We start from the raw sequence: 10,802 nt of genomic DNA on the forward strand, positions 1-10,802 counted from the left end.
AAAACTCTGTCAAGAAAGACCAAGTGGAAAATGGGTTTCCAAAAAAATGTAATTTTAGGGCAACAAAAGTCTAAAAGGCCACAAAAGACAAATAACACCACTGCCATCTGAACCATGGCTAGTTACTTGCATTTTCTGGCATTGTCAATCATTGAATCTGGGTTTTCCTCTGAATTCCAAACAGAGCATGCACTACACAACAATTTTATCAGAACATACCTGCTTTCTACACACATTTCAGGACAAGCTACCACCAGAAACAAATCAATACAAATACATCAGGGACTGAACAATCTCAGTAGTGGGTGAGACACATTTTACAAAATCCTGCCAAACAAAGGAACTGAAAAGGCTGTGGGCAAAAACAATGAGGGAGCATTAAAGAATGAAATACTTTCAATATTAATAATTAATTCAGACACGGTACTGTATTTTGTACAAAAGAAAATTAATATTTAGCAACACACTAATGAATTTTATCCCCAAAGAGATTAGTGCACTGGGAAAGTATGCGGATTACAGTGGAGAGCTGTGGACAGCAGATACCGAAAACACCCCGGCCTGGCAGGTCCCCAGGTGAGGATGGCCTTCACTGACCACTCCCTTTGCCAGAGGTCCAGAAAGAACTTGCAGCATGGTCACCTGCGTGCTACACTTCCAACTCTAAGTAGCAAACTTCAAGGAGCCAAAGAGGAGTCCCCAGTGGGCAAGGGGAGCAGAGAAGAGAAACATGGTAAATATAAACCTAAAAGACAGTAAAATGGGATACAATCCCCATTCAAATCCCAGAGACGAGGACAAGTCCCCAAAAGTAGTTGTTAGACTAAAAAAAAGGACACACCTCACTTCCCCAAAAAGATAATACAAAGAAATTTTGGGGATAACTGGAAAAATAGAGAAATGCTCAATGAAAACCAAGCTCTTCACCTCGAACATCTTAGGACTGAAACATATCTTCTATTATCCAGTCAACAATGCCCTTGCTCTTTAGCAGGGATGCAACTGGTCAATGATACCAAATGGCTTTACAGGGCAACTTTTAAAATGCTCCTTTTAGACCAAAGCCTAGGCTATGAGGATTCAAGCAGCCCTCTAAGACTTGTGACAGCAAGTTCTAAAGGTTCCAAGGTCTAGTCCTTCCTTCCCAGACACAACGTCAAACACAAAATCCCCTATCATGTTACAATTTATATTCTGAAATGCCGAAGCATATTTTAAATACTCTTAAGGCATTTATTTATTACAACATTATCTGATTTCACATTAGCTTAAAATTCAATTCAGTCTTTCCATTTCTTCACTGAGGTCGCCACCTCAGCATATTACACACCTTCTCCAGCACTCAGTGTGACCGGCATCCGCACAGTGAGCCCCAGAGTCAGCCTCTTTGTTTCCCAGGTGAACCAACTAGATATTAATACTGCTCTGCTATAACGTAAACACTCCTAACTCAAACTTACTGGAAAAGGAGTGAAACATCTGTGAAGTGATTTTAAGAAAAGGTACTTTTGCTTATGAAAAGAAACCAGCGAGTCCTCTAAGGATAATAACAGGGAGTATTTTACAGTTAAGCACATGATTTGGAGTGAGGAATTTGGATGTTGCTCTGCTGGTCCAGGCTGTTAGTACTCTTCTTGCTCCTCCTGTGGGCCCCCTTCATCAGGTATCACAAAGTCTTCATCTGTGGCATACGGAATGTCTATAGTACTCTACAATACAGGGTTGTTTTTCCCCTCATTCTCCTGGCAAATCAACTCAATGCTCCATAGCTTTCCGAAGTAGAAATCCCTCTTTCTCCAAGTCTTCAACAGTGAGTTTCAATACATTGACCTGCTTCATCAACTCAGCTGCCTGGTCATCCCCACTGCCCACACCAGGGTTCTTTCATAACACGCCAGGGCCAGCCTTAGGAGCCGCAGCAGTTCTCTGTGTTGAGATGGGCCTCTGCAGAGCTGCATTGCTAAAATTTTGGTTTATTCAGAGCTGGAGCAAGGAGGGAGGGAGCCACTGAAGTTTCTTGACCTTGTGTGGCAGCCACAGGGTCATAGGCTTTTCCATCATAGTTTGCATCAAAAAACTTCTTGAACCACTGCATGAATTCAAAATTGTCCTGAAACTTGCCTGTTACTGATTTGTCCACAGGAATTATTTTGTCAACACCCATCCTCTTAAAACCCGCTTGCAGTATTTCGAAGTTCCACATGCACTCATGTTCTAGCTTAGCTTGAAATTTCACTTTCTTCAAGTCAATGGAGCCAGGAAACAGCATGTCCATAAACTGACACTAGGCAGTCCCTGACAACATTATTTGATCTTTGTCAGATTCAACTGCAGAGACTCATTGATCCTGGCCAGTATGTCATGTCGACTTAAGTTATCACTGGTCACTGACGTGAGTATATGTTCACTGCCATCTTCGGCTCTCGGGGGAATCAAGTCCACTGCCCTCACCCGGCTCCAGTTCCTTCATCTCGTTCAAACCACCAGACTCCACACTTTTTGTATTTTTAGTAGAGACGGAGTTTCACCATGTTGGCCAGCCTGATCTTGAACTCCTGACCTCATGACCTGCCCACTTTGGCCTCCCAAAGTGCTGAGATTACAGGCGTGAGCCACTGCACCTGGCCTTTATAATTTTATTGTAGCTATTTTTTAAAATCTTCGTACTCTTAGCTAATGTTAATTAAACATTTAAAGGTTAAAATGTAATAATTCCTGAAACCTAGCCTCATACATTAAAGAAAGAAATGCATACTATATACATGCTGAACACACATACACACATATGCATACAATATATACATATGAGAGAGAGGGAGAAAGATCATAAAAGAAATAAGCTAGTCATTTTTAAAACTGTACAAGGGAATTTTTATTTTTGCAACTTGTACAAAGTTTGAAATTGTTCCAGAATAAAAATGTAAACTAATTACTAACTAGTTTCAGTTGTGTTAAAACTAAATTTTCGTTCCTTTAATGTTTTATTTCATATGAGAGCCTTTATTTTGAGAGTAGAGAAATGGTGAAAATGTTAGAGATAAAGGTTAATTATTGGTGTCAGAAAGAAGAGCGAGGAGCCAGGTTCTCGATATAAAAATGAGTGAAAATTTCCAGTAAACAACAACAACAAAAAGTTATGAGCATGGGAGGAGAAGGCAGATGGAGAGGAAAGGCCATAATAAAGAACTTTGTCAGGGAGCACAAAGGATTAGAAAAGGGATTCAGGATTTATTGAGGCAGTTTAAAAAATGAGTTTTGGTGGGGCGCTGTGGCTCACACGTGTAATCCCAGCACTTTGGGAGGCTGAGGCGAGCTGATCACGAGGTCAGGAGATCGAGACCATCGTGGCTAATACAGTGAAATCCCGTCTCTACTAAAACTACAAAAACAAAATTAGCCGGGTGTGGTTGGGGGCGCCTGTAGTCCCAGTTACTTGGCAGGAGACTGAGGCAGGAGAATGGCGTGAACCCGGGAGGCGGAGCTTGCAGTGAGCCAAGAGCCTGCCACTGAACTTCAGCCTGGGCGACAGAGCGAGACTCCGTCTCAAAAAAAAAAAAAAAAAAAAAAAAGTGAGTTTTACCTGTTTTCCTCTATATTTTTTGATTCTCTACAGTTAGAAATTATTCTAGTGCAGGCCAGGCGCGCTGGCTCGAGCCTGTAATCCCAGCACTTTGGGAGGTCGAGATGGGTGGATCACGAGGTCAGGAGATCGAGACCATCCTGGCTAACACGGTGAAACCCCATCTCCACTAAAAAATACAAAAAACTAGCCGGGCGAGGTGGCAGGCGCCTGTAGTCCCAGCTATTCGGGAGGCTGAGGCAGGAGAATGGCGTAAACCCGGGAGGCGGAGCTTGTAGTGAGAGGAGATCGGCCACTCCACTCCAGTCTGGGCGACAGAGCGAGACTCCGTCTCAAAAAAAAAAAGAAAAAAACAAAAAGAAATTATTCCAGTGCTATGAATTTCACCTACTTGCATGGAAAACTAAAACAATATTTTTCTAACTGAATCTCATTATATACACTCAATTGTGACTTTCACTTATTTAAAAATTTCAGTTTAGGTTTTCTCAGTCCATTCAAGTTTCTCCCTTTTCACCTGCTCTTTTTTCCTCATTGTGATCCAAACACATGGTGGTGAAATAGGAGGAAGTAAGAAGAATCAATAGACAAAATTGGAAGAGGGAACTCTAATATTCTTTTTATTTAAACTGAATTTTGGTTTGAGAAACCCTCTGTTCTCAATTCTTCAGGCTTTATTTCCACAGCACCCACTGCTGTGTTGTCACTGTCTCTCTCACAGTCTCCCAAACATTCATGACATTGATTTTGTTTTCAGAATGCAAATAGGTTGTTTTAGAGACAATCCATCAGGCCATTGAGGTGTTTATTTTCTTCATCTCACACAAGAACACTCTCGTGCCACTGGCTTACCCTCAGACTTCCTTATTTTAGAGACATGTGACATTATGTAATAATCCATTATACCCACAGGATCATTAGTTGTTGCGCAGGGGTCAGGGGGAGGTATCTCAGATATTTTCAGAACACATTTTTTTTTTCTCTCTCTATTGTAACTTGTTTATTTATGTACTAGGGGAAAGTAGAAACCTTCATTTCTGATGTTGTGATCTTTTTTGTTCTTCCCTTTTCTATGTATTCTTTCTAGGGAAATGCCTAGATTATTCTAGATTATTTCCTTTTGGTTGAAAATATGCTCTTCTGTAATCAACATATCCCTCCCCCACACCCAACACAAAATACACACACACACAAGCGCACACACACACACACACGCACACACACATCAGTTTCTTAAAAGTATAAACTATTCTCTGATCCACCATATTCTTATTCTTTTGGATTAAAACAAAACAAAACAAAAAAATCTTTTTCGTTCTCAAAATCTTAGTGCTTGAAAATCTAAGGTCACCTGACTTATCAGATATATGTTCCCACTTTTTGAACTTTACAAAATCTATTAATGTATTCAATAACTATTTTTTTATTTCTTTTCTTTTTTATGTGTGTTTTTCATTTCCCGGAAAAAATAAAATCTCTTCACCTATGGCAAGCATTGATCCACTGAGGACTAGGAAGAAAAGTATCAGAAATGGCAGCTGTAAAACTCTTTTGTATTGCCAAAGTTTTATTTCACTTCACAACTTATCATCTAGTTCCTCTTTATACTATCAATGCATTTGTGCACTCCTATTTTGTGCCAGAAAATATTCAGGGCAAATCTGGGTGGATAAGCCATAGTTTCTCTCCTCTTGGTATCCATGGCAAACACAGAGGAAAATTATGTTCATAGTACCTTAAAAGAAGAATCTTAAACTAATCAGATTTGTGGAGCACTGTTGGGGTCAGCTTAGGAGTGACTTCCAGAGGAATTCTGATACTCTGGACTTCAACCAAGACTGTGCTGGAGCAGCCACTGAACCCTAAGCAGGGCTTGCTTATTCTGGAAGTTTCTTATAATCAGTAAGGTATAAGTCTTCAGAGTTTGTTTCATCAGCCTACCTCTGAGCACTACTGTACAGCAGTGATAGAAGCACAGCCACCAGAAAGACAGTCCTGTAATATAACTGATCTGGCAACACTGAAACAATATTCATCACAGCACAGCTCAACTGAGCTGCACATGTGCAGAAAATATAAGACAGCAGGATATCCAATTGCTGCTGTAAAGTGAGCTGAAATGGGGGTAATCGCAAGCAGAGAGGGCAGCAGAAACATGTTAAAGATTCACAGCACAGCCTCAAGCAGTGTAGCATAACTGAATATATGAGAAGGGGCATGCTGCTGAAGAAATGAAAGAAACTTGCTCTTAAAAAACCTATTTCTGATGACACTGGACACACTGTTATTTAGCTATATGCAGTTCTATTGATTTCTAATTTTAAATATCAAAAATTAGTATGGATTACCAACCCTGTCAGAAAATATGTATGCATTTATCTAGTATATTTTAGTTGCATTGTAGTCATTTGAACTTACTGTTTCCCTACCTATATTAGCAATTCGTTTGCATGGCAAATCAAAAACATTCTGTTAATTTCTTAAGAGCTGTTGCAAGTTCATTTGGAAGAGCAAGTTGTATATTTACACACACAGAGACACACACATTATGCACACTTGAGACTGTGAAATATTATTATGGCAGAAACCAGGAAAGAATCCAAGAAATAAAAGAATGAAGTTAAGAGAGTTCTTTTGTTTATATTGTCATGGCATTCCCACAAAATAATGACCCTACTATTTGAGGGTGGCTCATGAAAATCATTCTCATTATTTCAGTCATGTATATGTATTTATTCAATTTATTCAACAACTATTTACCCTGTGTGGTATGCGTATATCACGCTATTTACAGCTGGAGACAAGAGATATAGACAAAGGATATTGGCAGGCATGATAAAAGCTTTTGCTTTTCCTTCCAGATTTTTAACTCTGGGTAGGTAAAGCGAATACATTTATTTCCATGCAGGTAGTATTGCTCAGTTCATATAACAAGAAGTACTTAGCTCTCACAGACTAAAATTCTGGCAAACATCCGTTGAACCTTAGAGAAACTTCCTGAATCACAATGACTCTAGATATAGAATCAACAGTACATCATTATAATGAAAATATCTTTTTTATTTTTTCCCTGCCTGTAGAAAAATTTGTGATAAAGGTGAGCTAAAAGGTTGGAAATGAAAGAAAATGTAAGGGAATTAAACAGCAAGTAAATAATTTGAAGTGATAATTTAATTTAAAAGGATTACCATGGTACATGGAGGCTTTTCAAGGTCAATTCTTTAGATAGTTCAATTTCAATGTTTTTTTTTAGCTGATTCGATTGAGGTCATTTACAATTTTGCAAGTTGGCTTTTTTTATTCTCGAAAGAATTAATGAGGTACAGTTTAATGGAACTACCTGGAAAGTTAGTGAATTTGATTACAAACACACATAGACAATTACTCGGTTTATGTTAGCCAAACGCTATTCACTTCACGGATGCTTATGCACATACCAGGTTCTTAGTAGCCGTGCAGTCATTGTCTTAGTGGAAACATTTGTCAATTCCTACTGAAGAGAAGTATTATTGCAGAAGAGAAGAAAACAAAGGAAGATATGGTTTCCTCCTATCTGACTGTAACTCAAGGGACTTTGTTTTCAGGAGCTTTGAATTATCTGCAAAGCATAAAACTTTCATATTCTTTTTTTTTTTTTTTTTTTTTTTTTTTTTTTGAGACGGAGTCTGGCTCTGTCGCCCAGGCTGGAGTGCGGTGGCACTATCTCGGCTCACTGCAAGCTCCGCCTCCCAGGTTTACGCCATTCTCCTGCCTCAGCCTCCCGAGTAGCTGGGACTACAGGCGCCCGCCTCGTCGCCCGGCTAGTTTTTTGTATTCTTTAGTAGAGACGGGGTTTCACTGTATTAGCCAGGATGGTCTCGATCTCCTGACCTTGTGATCCGCCCGTCTCGGCCTCCCAAAGTGCTGGGATTACAGGCTTGAGCCACCGCGCCCGGCCAAAACTTTCATATTCTTTTTAATAAGTTGGATTATTTTCATTTCCTAATAAAACTTCTTTCCATCTCAGTACAGGGTGAACTTTTCAGATTCTGCAAAGATCAAAGGTCGAGGCTATAGATCATTCTTTTTTTGAAAGTCAGTTTCCATGGCCTGTGGGTTTTATTATTCAGTCTACAGTGGACGGGTTTCATTGCTTCATGGAGCTAAAGAAACAGAATTTTTAAGAACCTAAAATGCTAATGGGACAAAAATCACTGTTTAGAGAACTGAATTGTTATTTTCTTGCTTGCTATTTTTATCAATTACTCATTTACTTATGAACAGAGGAATAATTTTTTTTTTTTTAGTTTCATCCCACAAATTCATACAGAAAATCTCTGCTTTGGAATGGAATACTTAGAGTAAAAACCATCATTCATATAAACACTTATTCTTGGGTTTCATGTTTATGTCACCTAAAAGAGACTGTCATCCCTGGGTGAACTAGACAACAAGTCAGAAACTGTCAGCCTTATTAAATTTGGCTAGTATTTTTGCTCCATTGCTGAATTCTATCTGGTTGCAATCGATCCCATGAGAATAGGGGTTATTCTTAAGGTGATTGAAATGATGAACTTTTGTGCTGGCAAGCTGTTACACTATGGTAGTTCATGTCTTAAATGAAAACCAAATTCAGCATTGCAATTTTGAGGAAAATATTTCAGAATAAGAAAATTATTTGTATAGCTTTTATTGCTGTTTCTATCAACAAGATTTATTCCTTAACACATAATTTAGTATTTTGAAAGTGCAGAAAATTTCCTTAGACTATTAAAAATTTTCATTTCATTATTCTTCTTAGAGAATATATACTAGCAGGAGAGTGAATTCTTATCATATTTTTCATATAAGCACATTTGCAAGTGTACACTTTTGCAATCAAATTTCCCCAAATGTTAACAACGTAAGATACTTAGTTTTATCAATAAAGTCATGGCAAATGTTGGGTACCACCAGATCCATCAAACAGCATCCTCATTTTTTTTTTTACATCTTCATGATCTGCTAATATTTATTACATCTGTCAATATTTTCCTCAAAAAATGTCTGGTAAATAGCTTCTCACTTCTATTAGACTTTAATAAATAATATCACTTACTATGTGTCATGTTTAGTTTTCAATCAAATAATCACATTCATTTTGACCTCTTCTTAAAGATTTTCACAATCTTTCTAAATTAGTCTTTCTAAATGAGTCTTTCTAAAAGTAACTAATAAAGGAACATAACACTGATAAAACTGCACAGTTTGGACAAAATGGGAGAGTTTCTCAGAAAATTTATTCTATCTTCATTTTTATGTGCATTCTTGGAAAAATGTTCATCTTTAATCTAAATGTGCTTAATTTACTTACTCTCATTTTCACAGTCCAGGTCTTAATTATCCATCACCTTGGAGTATGGGCACAATTCCTTAAAGTGCTACTTGCCCCTCACCTCCATCACTCACAACCCATTCTTATGTACTCATACGTTGCTACTGCCAGTGATCAGTTTCCTCCCTGACTCTCTGCCAAAATCAGAGTAGAACTTGAGCCTGGCATTCAAAGTTGACCTCAAACTCTGCAAAACATCTCTTTTTTTTTTTTTTTTTTCTTTGACACAGCACAAGATCAGTAATTTATTCCGATGAATTATTCCACCCAAATGAAAGCATAACATGCAAGTAGTCATTTATTTCAATCACTCCTATTTGAAGGTCCTAAAAATATGGAACGCTTCACGAATTTGCGTGTCATCCTTGCGCAGGGGCCATGCTAATCTTCTCTGTATCGTTCCAATTTTAGTATATGTGCTGCCGAAGCGAGCACCAAAACATCTCTTTTTGACCTCACTGGTCTTTTCTACATGCTCAAAGACAAATCATACAATATACCGCTTTGCAAGAACCCCATGCCTTTACCAGTAGTATTTTTCTAGGCCTGAAAATCACTATTACTCATTTCAATCTGCTAAAATTATAATAATTCCACCAGGCCTTATGCAAATACAATCTATATGCTGATATTTTCCTCAAGCAGAAATTATCTCTCTCACTTTTGAACTCCAATATTTTGTGTGTGACATGTAAGATGCAGTACCTTCTGTTTTTCATAATGTAAATATGCATTGCAGTCCTTTTTTAAAACTAGAAGTTTTCTAGAGGTAATGATATTCACTTTATTTTTAGTAGCATTTCATTTGTATTTTGTGAATAGTACTTTTGAAACAGTATTTTTAAAATAATTATTTTGCCTTAAATAATTAATCATATTATTTAGCAAGTATATTACTCAATGAGTGAAGTAACTAGTAAATTAGTATGAAAAATAATCATAAATGAACAATAACAATAATGTAAAACTATGTATATTAATAGCTAATACATTTTGGACTGCTATTTTGTGTCAGGAAGTGGTTTGTTAGTGATTTATAGATAGATAGATAGATAGATAGATAGACAGATAGATAGATAGATAGATATAAATGCCTATATTAAAAGAATGGAATGGGCAGTATCACCCCTATTTTAAAGACAAGGACATAAAGTGACTCTTTTAAAGGGCACAGACATAATAGTGAGGAGAGTGGCAGTTTGAACTCATATCTATTTGATGTCAAAATGATGCCTTATTTATTATCCAGAAAATAAAATAATATTATACAGACTCTTTAAAAACATATTTAATGGGAAGGATATATTAAATCACAGTTAAATAATATTGATAAATAATTGCTTAAGTGTGTGAAAGTAGAGAGAATAAAATGTCAATCAAAATTGATACAAGCAAAAGTCTTCATAGAATATATGAGCATTTGGTTGGCCTTGGAAAATAAAATTTAAATATGGATAGGAATGTGATAAGTGAACACACCAAAGAAGACACTTTCAGTGTAATCTATTGCACAAGTGGAGGTGCATACTGCTAATAATCAAGCACATCAACATTACAATGACAGGTCTCATTGTAGATAATTTATTATTAGTTCAGCATAAAAACAAAAGTTCTTTCATATTGAACTAAATAATAAAGATATTGCACCCACATCCATTGTAATTATGATGTAAACATATATACTTCAAATATCTCTATTTAAAAGTTTTGGTTTTAACCATAGGAAGCTCTGATGATAATTATGCTGAAGTCAACTGGATAAATCCTGTGTTAGTCAGCTTGGGCTGCAATTACAAAAGATGGCATGGCTTAAACAATAGAATTTTTATTTTTGCATAATTCTGGAGGCTCCATGTCTAAAATCAAGGT

The 10,802-nt window shown here is 37.2% G+C and overlaps 1 non-coding gene and 1 pseudogene across 1 annotated transcript; both read right to left on the minus strand.

The window, feature by feature from the left end:
* Positions 1–1,541: 1,541 nt before the first annotated feature.
* On the minus strand, positions 1,542–2,414 carry LOC117086323 (annotated as a pseudogene).
* Positions 2,415–9,261: 6,847 nt separating this feature from the next.
* LOC117086592 lies at positions 9,262–9,368 on the minus strand. The gene has a single exon (XR_004438464.1). It is a non-coding gene; the product is annotated as a U6 spliceosomal RNA (small nuclear RNA).
* Positions 9,369–10,802: the final 1,434 nt, after the last annotated feature.

Source organism: Trachypithecus francoisi, unplaced genomic scaffold (genome assembly GCF_009764315.1).
Source record: "Trachypithecus francoisi isolate TF-2019V2 unplaced genomic scaffold, Tfra_2.0 Lachesis_group1, whole genome shotgun sequence".
Classification (NCBI taxonomy): domain Eukaryota; kingdom Metazoa; phylum Chordata; class Mammalia; order Primates; family Cercopithecidae; genus Trachypithecus; species Trachypithecus francoisi.